Source organism: Scomber japonicus, chromosome 12 (assembly GCF_027409825.1).
Source record: "Scomber japonicus isolate fScoJap1 chromosome 12, fScoJap1.pri, whole genome shotgun sequence".
NCBI lineage: Eukaryota > Metazoa > Chordata > Actinopteri > Scombriformes > Scombridae > Scomber > Scomber japonicus.
The window spans coordinates 16,368,658-16,382,420 of record NC_070589.1 but is presented as its reverse complement, the minus strand read 5'-3'; the positions used below and the strand labels follow the sequence as shown (position 1 = coordinate 16,382,420).

The following is a 13,763-nucleotide window of genomic DNA, read 5'->3' as shown; positions in this document are numbered from 1 at the left end:
CCTTTACTGAGGAACTGTACTCTCTAGTTACCTCATTACCATAGCACCTATAGATGGGTACTGTGAGTTATATTCTGAGGGTATAATTAAAAAAGATTCCACATATGCACCCACTCAGATAATTACAAATTAGCTAGTATTTGCATAAATAAAGCACTGCATCGATTATTAAAACATACCTCCTATCAAGCCTATTCTTTATGCATCTCTTATGAATTCTTTTCATTCTGCATTCAGGGCTGCGTTAGGCAACCTCAAATTAATGCCATTCAGTTCTCACACCTAATCCACAATATCATGATTTAAATTCCCACGGCTTTCATTCACCTTATCAGAGTTGCTCCATGTTGAGATAATGTGTGTCTTTACAACTCTGACAAAGTTGCTGTGCCATTTGTAGCTTCTCCTCTGATATTTGACGGTTGACATTCAAATGCAGTCCTTTGTACCTGGTTGCGGCTGCTCACTGTTATCTGTTTCAGCTAGGTTGAGCGAAAAGGTTCATAGGTTGGGTGCTACAGGCGAAGACGGATCCTCAAAACATAATGAGGGTTTGTCAGGGCGCCTCTGTGCCTGGTACCTTTACAGAAAAGGAGAAGAAAGCTTTTATTCTTCCAGTCAGGGCATAGAGCCCCTACCCTGGGCTAATTTGCTGTTGTTTGAATATATGCAGATCACTCAGTAATTAGAATACCAAAGGTTTTGTCTTTTCACTGTTTCTCTTTTACCTCTTGTTAAATGAAATAAAGGTGCTGTTCCTCTAAGTCCTATTGGCTGACCATTACAGACTACAGCCATGTTTAAAGTAGTGAGAAAAAAAAGGGAAGACACAAAAAGGAACCAAGACAACTAAGTAGCTGTACAAAGAAGTCTGTGCGTGTATGTGTGTGTGTGTGTGTGTGTGCATGCGTGCGTGCGTGCGTCTGTTCGAAAGCTTTGATTGTTCTTATATGCTCAACTGCACAGGATTTTGGCCAGGCAACCTTTTTGCTTGTAGCTCCAAGACTTCTTTCCCCTTATCTAGCTCTCTCTCTTTCTGTGTCTCTTTGCCTGTTTGTCATTCTTTTTTTCCCCATTTCTCTTTCCCCCAGTGTAGTAGCTGTATGCCTCAGCTGAGGTGAAACAGTGTGGATGTGATTTCTATAGCTCTGTTGGAGACCAGCACCTCATCACAAACTGGTCTTGGCTGGTTGGGTGAGCGAATCAAATCCTGGATAGCATGACCGAAACGATTTCAGTTTTAGACTGGAGACCCTGCCTCACATCTCAGTCATTGGCGCAAGTTCAATTGGATGCATTTGATTCAATTCGACTCTTATATGGGAAGGAACAGAGAGAGCAGTGCTGGACAGCAGAGGTTATGAAACAAAACCTTCAGAGGGATATGGGAAAATATGAAATTTAACCTATGGTATTCTCTCTGTTTATGTTAAGTTTATGCAAATTACCATTTTCTCCTGCATAATTGCTAGGTCTGCATATGCAACTACAACAACACATCACACATCCGAACCCACTGAGACTGAATAAAAAATGCAACAGATTATGCTGCTGTGAACACTCTTGTGATCATACAATAAAACATTACAGAAAAGGTCATAATAGTCATAATATGGACATACAGGACTAGTGAGAAGTTCGGACATACCTTACGATTCCCTTGAATGAGAAAATGTGCCCAAACTTTCAACTGGAACTGTACGTGAAGAGAAAAAAAAATCTGTGTACTACATCAGCATAGCACAAAGCACAGCCTTAAATTCTGGGTTAGGGTTAGGGTTTCTATTACTGGTAACAAAAATAGCAAATTAAGTCATCAGCACTCACAAATAAGTACAGTATGTAACACTTTTAATAATGCACAGCAGCAAAAGGAAATGGACACATTTCAGCCCTAGGCTTTCCTCAGTGTTTGTGAGGCATATGTGGGTGTGACCTCTATCAAAGAGCAGCTAGAGATGTGCCAGTGATTAACAACCAGCTGATATTTACCATCACATCATCAAAATAGAAAGTAAGAAAATAGTAGTAAGAAAAATGTATTCATAAGATGATATATCAAATTCTGTTATTGAATGACCAATGAATTTACACACTAACAATAAGAAAATGTATGTATCTACATATATAAACTCATCATATACAGAATATCCATAGAAAACACGAATACATTTACATCAATAATACCCATCTGTATTAACCAAAAACAAGACACCATTAGGATATTCAGTCTGTAAGTAGTGCATCCAATAAGACTCTCCCTATCTCCACCCCTCAATGGTGGTCTAACAGCCTCAATAACCATGAACCCTAGCTTACAAACCCCATGGCCAGCAGAATTAAAGTGTCTGGCTACAGGAGGCCTCTCATCTCTGTTGCTGATGCTACTCTTGTGCTCAGAGATCCTAATTCTCTTTCCCTTAAATTCCCTTTTTTCCTTGCCCACATAGCAAAACCCAAAAGGACATTTCACTAGGCAGAATACATTCGAGGTACCATATGTGATTCTATCCCTGACTTTTATTTTTCTGCCTGCCAGTCCCTTTGATCATGACATTACAACTCACACAGTTCAAACAAGGAACATTTCCATGGGAAGGAGAGTTTAAAAAATGTGTAGGCCTGGAGAGTATGGGAGGGTTAACATACTCTGGGGTTACTAGAGAGAATATTTTATGACAACACTATTAACCAACTGAGAAACAGGTGAAAAGATTGTTGTTTAAGTGGAAGACGATTAGATGCTAAAAGGCTATTTTTATTTTTTTCACAAGCTTTAGACAAACATGCATATACAATTCTTTGGTCATAATTATTTTCTCAGCAACAGACACCACTCAATCTCTTTCTCTCACCCTTTTCCTCAGAGCTACAAATTATTTTTAGTCCTAACAGTTGACTATAAGGCAAGCTTATTTTCAGGCTGCATGCATGATAACATGTTGTAATGTAAATAGTTATTTATATCTGTCTTTTTGCCAAAGACTGTGGTCTAGAGTGACTCAGACTTGTTTACTCTCACATCCAAAAAAAGACTATATATATGTACATCTTTGCCTTTACTGTAAATGTAATAGTGGGCAATCTAGGGTTGAGATACTCCTTACATGTTTCTAGTTTCTCCGGTATACCAGTAAATACAAGAAAAACAAGCCATCAATATGCTATATCTATACCAACACTTAACAAGAGAAAAATATGGGTTGTTATCCTGAACATGGTCCATTTCAAACTTTCCCATAAACACGTTGGCATAGTTAAGACTGAAAGGACTGCCCATTGAGTCTGCCTGTCTCTGTAGAAAAAAAACCCTCTCAAACCTGAAATAACTATTTCAGATTAATAAATCACTCCACTGATGACATCTGTTGTTCATTTGAATTGAAGTAATAATGCAAAGCATCTAAACCCTCCCTATGGCGTACATTAGTGTATAAGCTTGCAACATCCATTGTACACAAAGAATAAATCTGTATAATTAATTCAACTCACAGATTTCAATTTCCTCAAAAAATGGGAAATGGGCTCAGTACGACTTTTATGGATCTTAGGCAATGTGTAAAAGAAGAAAAAAAAACAGTTGAGTTTTTTATTACTAGTAACATGACTGACTTTTTTTTTTTTTTTTTTTTTTTTACCAATTCTGACTTTTTTGGCAAACTGTGTGATTTGATGTTATTTAAAGCAGGATGAGTCACTCTGCGGGTCTTACAAATCCAGAGAAAGGAAGCCTACTGTGTATGACATCACCACAAGCTACTCATATGCTGCTTTGTGCAGTATTAATGACTTGTTTCCTTTTAGTTGAGATCTCTGGGTTTTTGGCCTCTCTTGACTCAGAGATACTGATGTCATTCTTCTTACATCACAAGTGCTCCACCATTTTCGGTACACTGGTACAGAAAAACCCACAATTCTGATACACAAAAAATCAATTCAATAGCATTTAAAGCTGCTATACTAACAATGGAATAATTTGTAATGTGTATATGAAAGAGGTCGCTGTAAGTGATAAACCCACAGCAAATTATTAGCCGACTGGAGATCTCTTCAGCCCTAGTATTTCTAAACACAGACATTGTTAGCAACTAGCTATTGAAAAATTCAGTATTTAGCAGCTTAGGAGATTTTCTTCTGAAGTTGGTAGCATGCAAAATATAGCTAAAAGGAGGGTTCATATTGGACTTATGTTGATCAAGTAACAAGAAACATGCTCAAAATGAAGTCTTATGTTACTATGTGTCTGCTGGATGTGTAAATTCACCATATCAACTTCAACAATAATATCTCTCACTAGTGTAGTTCATGCAGTGTGAAGTGTAGTTTATGCAGCATATTAGCATTACTTTAACACATCAAATACAGATAACAGTTCTCAAATTAGTTATAGGTAACTAATAGTATAGTTTATAGGTCAACTAAAAGTATGGTGAACAAATGTGTTAACTAAGGGAGAAACGATCTGTAATATTAACAGTTACTTTAAAAAATACCTACAGTATAAATATTTTTTTTAGGTCCCAGATTATAACATCCATATTCCCTACAGTATATTCACATCTTGTTGCCTTCTACCTACATGTATTCTATGTATCAGTATGTACTGTGCCCAATTATGCTGTATGTGGCAGGATATTACCAAATTCACAATTTTTTTAATGAGCATGGCAAAATGGATCAGCGCATTTTGCAGTCTGAATGCAACAGTCATTTGATCTGATAATTCATGTGTGTACCAAGAGTCCATTTGGGTATATCAAAAGAACTGTTGTTATCTAACACAAGTATACCTAACATTGCTTGGAGTGCAACAGAGCTTCTTCTAAACTCTTAACAGTGTGTGGTTGATGATTTGTTGTGTTTGGAGGACAGAAAATGGGGCCATATTGACATTGACCAGTTAGCTCAGTAAACTACAGCTTCTCCCAGTATATGTGTCTGTGTTGACCTTTTGCTGATTGTGAATTAAGTGCCTGTGAGTGCTTCAGGTTTCTGGCCTTTGAAGGTTACACGGACTAAATCCCCCTCTCTGTTAACCATTGGACAAATAAACAGCAAGTAGACAACTAGAATATCTCTCTGTCTCATGCTATTTCCCTTTTCCCTGTACTCCTGTATCCTTCCATCTCTTTCTGAACATGGAATATCTTCACACTCACTCCCTGGGAGATGGAGGGATGCTGAAAATGAAAAGAAAAACAATTAGTGGCGCTGATGGGCTTGTGTGAGGTAATGAAATTGCGTGTCTCATTGTAGCGTGTAATGGAGAGCAGTTTGAAGTTAATTGAGGGGAGATAGGACACTGGGCCACTGTCTGCCGGAGTATTGTAGTTGGGCACAGGGTTTATCAGTGAGAGAATCACTGAACCCAGAAAAAAACCAATTCCTTATCAGACCTCACAAATGAGAATTATCTTGCTTTAACAGACTAGATAGCGAGATCAATTGTTATCGTAATTAAATTCATATTCTTTTTATCTGTTTCTGGGTCAGGTTCATGGGCTTGAAAGACATGGCAGAGGCCCATTCAAACTAAATGTTTCAGCTAATCAATGTCCAAATGTAGTTACATTACTATTGCAGCACTTTCCTTAGATGTTAAATGAATATTCAATTCAATTTAAAGTCATACATTTCCATTTGCGGCAAAGTATGGCTTTCATGATATGGTTCACCTGAAAAATGTTCAGAAACCTTGCAATCATGGATCTGACAGTTTTCAGGAGGAGACAGAGTGCCACCTTCTGGTGGGATGATTGAATGATGTTAATGCTCCATTAGCTTGTAGAAAGTGTCCTCATTGTTGTGGCTTGTGAAGAATGTGTGTAGATATTTTTATTTTTAATGCCTTAGGGGGGTGGAAGTAGCTCAAATCAAGAACATAGATACTAACAGCCATATCAAAACAACTGTAAAATTACTCCAAAAATATTAAAAATATCCTCCCCTATATATATATATATATCCCCCTCTCTGTTAACCATTGGACAAATATATATATATATATATAGCTTGTTGACATTCATGTGATCAATGAGCTGCCCAGTATTTTTTTTTTTTTAGGACCTTAGCTATGCAGGGAAGTGTAGTTATTTAAAATGAATGGATCAAGACATGCCTCTGTGAGAGTTGGTTGAACTGTAGTGGATTTAAAATAATCAGGCACTTGATCAGATAAAAAATGACAAATTTACAATGGCTAGGACAGATGGGGAGATTAAATGAAATATTTATCTCAAGAGGTGAGCTGGAAGAATATCCAGTTAAAAGGAGGATGATTTCATTTTAGTAAAGACATTAGTTAGATGCTTAGTAGTGACTGACTTAAATGCTAGCAGGGTCCAAGATGTTTTATAGCAAAGGTCAGAGAGAGAGTTTCAGAAGGAGAGATAATTGCATTCTTAACAGCTTGAACCTTAGAGAAAAATGATAAAACCTCAATAAAAAGAGGTGGAGGGTTTGTGGTGTGGCTTATAATAGTATATTAACAGTATGATAATAGTATAATAATTTATAAGACTTTAGGTGGAGAGTTGAAAAAATATTTTTTTGGCCTTGATCTAGTTAACTACTAGAGAATGTATTATTAATGCCACTTTGTTATAAGCTTTCTAACTAAGGTTATTACATCTATTAAAGTGTATTTGCACCTTTATTCAAATAACAATGCCTTCTGCAGTATGGCAACACATTCTGCACAATGGCAATTCAATGTGTAATTTAGTCATGCAGTTTGAAAATATTGTGCGATATGTAATTCAATATGCAAAGTTGCAATGCTAGCCTCAATACAGTTTTAATTATCTCAATGAAAATTATGAATGAAAATTTAGAATGAAAATTTAATTGATTAAATTCCATATTTCCATGGTATTCTTGCACTCTTATTCAAATGGCAATTCATTTTGCAAAATGGCAATTCAATGTGCAATTCAGTCATGCAATTTGTAAATGTATTTAGCAATTGACAATTCAATACACAATTTGGCAATGCAATTCTCACATCACTTTGTATTTTTTTGGTTAAAAAATACAATGATGTACAATAGAGCCCCAGCTTAGTGGACTGCATTTTGCCATACGCTTTATCTGCATCAAAATTCAATTGAGAATGCAATCTGTCAGTTCTCTCATCAAGGCAGGTCTTCCTTAACGCCATCACTTCCGTGACTTCTCAGCTGTGTCAAGGTATTGGGTAATACAGGTAGATACCCATGTAACCAATCAGGGACCTAGAATAGGGAGATACTTAGAGTCATAAGAACCAGGGATATATATCACTCTTCCATATATATCCCTGATAATATATTCTCTACCGATCTGTGACATTTTGTAGCTGAAGACAAATGAGTGATATCTCGGCAAGATTTAGCTGGATCAAGGAGGGAGCACAACTAGTAGATCATATTTCACAAAGACAATGTTCCCCTTCTTCGGCTCCTCTGAGTTGAGGTAGCTCTTCCTTTTATTTCATGCAAACATTTTCAGAAAAGTCCTCACTGATGAAGAATTAAGGGATTTTGCTCTCTGTGAAATGTCTTGCTTGAAATAGTCATATTTTCCAGTTCGATGAGATCTTTTGATTTCAATAAGCTTTGAGTCTATTTTAAGGTGGTCAGATAATACTTTGTTTACCTTGATCTCACTCTAAGATTCAGATATTGAGCCTGCACTCCATCTATCAGCAGATATTTCGTTCTTGACTGATTTTCCATTAAATCCATTTCTGAGAACGGATTATTATGGAAGTTTGGAAATCAGAAAGACATCAGAGATAACTTGGATTTCTTCAGTGCTGTGTGCTTTGGTGGCTTGCAGATCATCAAACGCCTGCAAAAATTAGATTGGAAGACTTTGAATGTCTTTGGACATGCTCAGTACAGTTTTAACAAGACTGTCCATGCAGGCAAACAGACTCAGCAATCACTTGTAGACATTATTTATTTTAGCTCTTTTCTTGTTGCTCAAGTATATTTTACTGATCCACCACCTCATGAACCATAGACAGAGTGACAAATTCTTCCTCACCTTTTTTAGACATTTTGATTTTTCAGCCCATAGTAACTTGTAAGTAAGTTCAGGAGCTTACTCTGAGAGGATAGTCAAGACAGACCATAAAGGCAGGTAGGATGATGGTAGATCCACTAGGCTCAGATTGTCAATCTATCAAAAATCTCTTCAAACATTGTCCATCCACAATTCAGCAACTTCCATATTTCTGACTTGAATATTTAGTTTTTAAAAAGTTTGTATGATTTTCAAAAGTATTTAAAAAGGTCCAGAAATACAATAAGACAATTTGAATGGCTTGTAGCCCAAATTCATGCTGCTGCTGCCAAAAAGGAAACAGGATACAAGTCTTCAGTCAAGTCTTTCTCCATGTGACATCAAACTATTGTTGTTGACACAGATACACACAGAGCTATACATACACACACACATATAGATACACAAACACACAAATTTACAGACAGACAGACAGACAGATATTTGATCAACATCTGTTTGACCCTTGTCCCACCTGTAGTTTGGAAATAAGGAAGCGATGCAGCAGTTCTGTTTTGGATAACAAGCAGAAATGGATAAAGAAAAGAGTCTTATGAATGGCAAACTCAGCTTCAAAGCCCTGCCAGATGTCCTATCCACAAAACCAAAGTTATTTGCATTACGCAGTACATCGAGCCTTAAATACCAATCACTGATACAGAGAGACCTCCTCCTGCTCCTCAAAGGCAGACTGCAAAAGGGGTGTGTGTGAGCGTGTGTGCGAGGAAGAGAAAGAGGCAGACTGTGTGTGAGTGAAAGAGAGAGAAAGAGACAGACTATGTGTGTGAGTGAAGGACAGAAAAACAGACTCTGTGTGTGTGTGTGTGGGTGTGTGTGTGTGTGCGAGTTAGTGAGAGAGAGAGAGAGAGAGAGAGAGAGAGAGAGAGAGAGAGAGAGAGAGAGAGAGAGAGAGAGAGAGAGAGAGAGAGAGAGAGAGTGTGTGTGTGTGTTTGTGTGTGTGTGTGTGTGTGTGTGTGTGTGTGTGTGAAAGGGTGAGTGAATGTAACTGATATCATACCTGACAGCAGATTTTTGGACCATGCATTTCATTGTTCTGGATTGTTTCAATAATAAAAAACACACAAGCATATATATCCACTCCCATGTTAATGAGAGTATTAAAAGACACACACACACACACACACACACACACACACACACACACATATATATATATATACACAAATATACATACATAAACATACAAGCATACATACACACACACCCATATATATATATACATAAATAAAATATATGTAACAGTGTTTTGCATTGAAAGTAGATATATGTTTCCCAAAGCATGATGAAAGATCAAGAATGGTATAAAGGCCCTTGGTTGGGTGGATATGAGGGGTAGGGAATGTCCTCCTCCTCCTCACACAGAATGTTGACAAAAGACAATTAAATGCAGCTTGCCTACAGTATTGATCATGTCTCCCAGATAGGCAGAGCAGAACCACAGCACCTGTATTCATTAAACAACCTGTTTAGCAACCATGTGGCGGAAGGAGAAGTCAGGCTCTGTTTGTGTAACGAAGTGCCACAGGCCAAGAAACACCTGCAAGATTGCACGGAAACTTTTCAACAGAGCGTGACCGAAGGAAGGACGGATCATGACCTTGTCTTAAGAAAAAAGGAGAGGAGGAATAAAGAAAGAGAAAATCGAAACAAAAACATAACCAAAGACCAACACACATTAATTTGCGTGTTTATTGTGATAATTGGAATGAGACAAAGGTTATTTACGGCTTGAGGGTGCAATGTTAACAAGTTTGACTTGTCCCTGTGAAATTAAGAAATGTTTTGGCAAGTCAAATGATTCAATGAATATTAAACAGCTGCATATTGAGGCCTAATTTGGTTTGATGGACTCCTTTTATTTCAGAAGAATGAAGAGATTGCTTTAACTTATAACTTACCTACTTTATATTCCACAGAAGGCCCCTTGCCACTTTCTTTCACCCTTCAGTGGCAACTCTTCATTCTGAAAACCTCACTGAAAATAGGTCATTTTCCAGCAGATAGATTATAAATGGCAGTTCCTGTAAAAATCTGCCCATAAATAGTCAGGGGATTTAAAATGCAATGTTATAGACCCACTTAAGCAGTTACCTATGTCCTCAACATTCATGTACCAATGTAATTTACTGCTATAATTATCGACGAGGTTCACAAGCACTCTGCAGTGTTTTGAAGGCCATACATTATGTTTTTCCCTCCTTGAGCTACTACCTTATCGTAGGGGAGGGGTTTGCGTGTTCCAATGACCCTAGGAGCTCAGTTGTTGGGGGCTTTATGTCCCTGTTAGGTTCACCCATGGCAAACGGGTCTTAGGGGAGGGACCAGACAAAGCGTAGCTCACAAGCCCCCTTATGATGAAAAATATAAAATATGGTCCTTCGTTTCCCCTGCCCGGACACGGGTCACCGGGGCCTCCCGCTGGAGCCAGGCCTCCAACTCTCACTGGATCGGTTTGCCGCTGAGTGTGAAGTGGCCGGGATGAGAATCAGCACCTACAAATCCAAGTCCATGGTCCTCAGCCAGAAAAGGGTGGAGTGCACTCTCTGGGTTGGGGATGAGATCCTGCCCCAAGTGGAGGAGTTCAAGTATGTTGGGGTCTTGTTCACGAGTGAGGGAAGGATGGAGCAGGAGATCGACAGGCGGATCAGTGCGGCGTCTGCAGTAATGCGGACTCTGCGCAGATCCATCGTGGTGAAGAGGATTTACCAGTCGATCTTCATTCCTACCCTCACCTATGGTCATGAGCTTTGGGTAGTGACCGACAGAACAAGATCACGGCCGAAATGAGTTTCCTCCGTAGGGTGGCTGGGCTCTCCCTTAGAGATAGGGTGAGAAGCTCGGTCATCCGGGATAGGAGGAGCTCGGAGTAGACCCGCTGCTCCTCCACATTGAGAGGAGCCAGATGAGGTGGCTCGGGCATCTAGTCAGGATGCCTCCCAGACACCTCCCTGGTGAGGTGTTCAGGGCATGTTCCACTGGTAAGAGACCCCGGGGGAGACCCAGGACACGCTGGAGAGACTATGTCTCTTGGCTGGCCTGGGAATGCCTTGGGATCCCCACGAGGGAAGTCTGGGCTTCCCTGCTTAGGCTGCTGCCCCGGTGACCCGACCCTGGATAAGTGGCAGAAGATGGATGGATGGATGGACATTATGTTCTATACATTTTCAAGGAGTAGAAATCATGTGCAGAATTTAGAAATGCCAAAATTTCCACACACACTTCAAAGCTGCAATAAGTGCTATTTATATATATATATCTATATATATATAGATATATATATATATTTATATATATATATGCTATTTATTTATATATATATATATATATATATATATATATATATATATTACTGTATAAACAGGACATCAACAGAAAAGATTTCTGTTAAACCCTGAAACATGAATGTGAGCCTGTTATCTGGCCTGTACTGGTTTTCATGTATGATGACCATGACCCTACACTGAATCATTGGACAGAAGCAGTGTGCTCCCATTTGTTCTCATTTAATTCCCTGACCTAAGGGAATGGAGCGAGTATATGAATGAGAGTTCAATAAAAGTAAAAGCAGAGATGAGATGAGGGAGAGCTCAGTGTCCGCTCTGTCCTGCACAGTGTCATCTATCAACCATGACCTTGACCTGCTGCCAGAGCTGAGGAAACCTCAAAGGACAGCAGACTGCGTAGACAGTGGCAAACTTTAAGGAAGGTGGCGTGGATTTTTATATGCCATTGATTAACCTATTCATAGATGAGAGGATTGATTTTATTTTTATTTTCATTTCTTAAGAAGAGGTGACCCTTAAGTGCAAGCTTGGTATTAACTGAACCCTGACAAAACGGTCAAAGAACATTTTCCAAGGGAAAAATAGACTTGGAAACGGTTATTGTTTTTCTCGTAGGGCTATGGGTCCAGTTCATGAACTGTGTCACATGCAACTCCCACCCACTTACACCGTCACTATAGTGTTGAGAATCTCAAAGACATGCAAATGGAAAATCACACGAGGTATTAGTTTGTTCATGCTCACCAAAATCTATAACTTGAGAATTTTTGCATTAGGCAATAGTTAATGGAACACTCGCTTTCCTAAACTGAACACTCAGTACAGGAACAGGTAACATGATCTCCTTGGAATGTGAAAAAAATTACACATGCCATTTGCCCTGTTTGTCCAAAATAGTATTCCTTACTCAGGTGTTCTATTTTTACTTGTGACAAAGTGACGCTTACAAAGAGACGACACAAATAGCAAACATGAGCTTATTAACTGTTAGTCATGGATCAGGGCATCTGCAGTCCACAATGATTCTCAGACAAGCCTACAGTACATTGTTTTGTGCTTAGTTGAGGCCCCCTTGTAGCTCTGTCTCCTGCTTCCTGTGGTGAGGTTGATTATTAATTGCCCTTTTATTTGTTTGCTGAAGACAGGAGGTATGAGGGCAACTACAGGTTTATGGATTTATAGGTATGTAGGTGCAGCATTTTCAGATTGACAATGTCATAATTTCATTTTAACATAATTATTGAGGGTATACTGATTGCACTGTGTTTAATAACTGGATTTTGCCCTTCTAGGTAGGACAGACTGGTTACATCATTGGTGACTGTCTTGGTCAACATTCATGATAGGGTGGTATACACATTGATAAAGTGTCTTGACCACACTTTATCACACACCTTAGAGATAAAACACAGAGATAAAAAGTTCATCTGTTAAGAATTCAGGTGTGTGTCTTATTAGATAACTCTAGATTATCTCTGTAGTTAAGATAGTTCCTTTGTCGCCTTCTCTTTTCCAGCAAGCGCCAAAGATAAACATCTTGTCTGAGCACTGTAGACAATGAATACTTGTGGTATTATTTGGTACTTTACAGATCCTTAACAAAGATCTTCTTTTAGGTTGGACAGTTTTACAAAGCTGTAATATTTGTTTTGGAGCACCCTTACTATTAACATACCAATAAGGCTTCAGGAATGCTACAACAGGTGAATCAGACAGCACCTCCCACACACTATCCTTCTTATCACTCTTTTTCCACCTGTTCATACAGTATGCTCTATCTACCTGACAATTTTCTTCAGCAGACACTAGTTGTAGCCCGTTTTTACAACGATGTTATCAGGTCAAAATGTACACATGCATTGTTCATTGTTTCTTGTACTTTTTCAATAATATGGATTGCATATGTTAAAAAGCTTAATGGCCCATCTTTTTAGCTTATTTTTGCTAAGTGTGATTGAGTTGGAAGCATAGTTAAGATATGAAATGGAAAGATATTTACTTTATTTTAGATATTTACTTCATGTAAAACTCATGAGCATCATCAGATGTCTGAACAGACATATAATAATCACTAAATCTATAATAATAAACAGTATTTTTGGTTTCTGCAAGGATATACTATTAACATATCCTCCAGGGTGCCTTAAATATTATTTCTGTTTCCATAATCTAATAATCTTCTTGTAATGCAAGAGTGCTTTTGACTCTTTGATTACAAGAATTGTTCTGCTTTTTTAGTCATTACAAGTGTTAACAAGTTAAGTTTTGGAGACAAAAATTGTATATTACTATATAAATTGCCAAAATACAATTATAGCCCTGTTGTGTGGATCACATCTATACGCTCTACCCCTAGCTGCAGACTTTACATTCACCATTCAAGTGGACAGCTCAAATCTCAAACATCAAGTC

General features: G+C 38.3%; 1 protein-coding gene across 1 annotated transcript in view; it reads right to left on the bottom strand.

The window, feature by feature from the left end:
- LOC128369061 (cystatin-B-like) overlaps positions 1–13,763 on the bottom strand; it is a 302,893-nt gene that overhangs the window by 253,949 nt on the left and 35,181 nt on the right. The gene's annotated exons all lie outside the window — the stretch shown is intronic.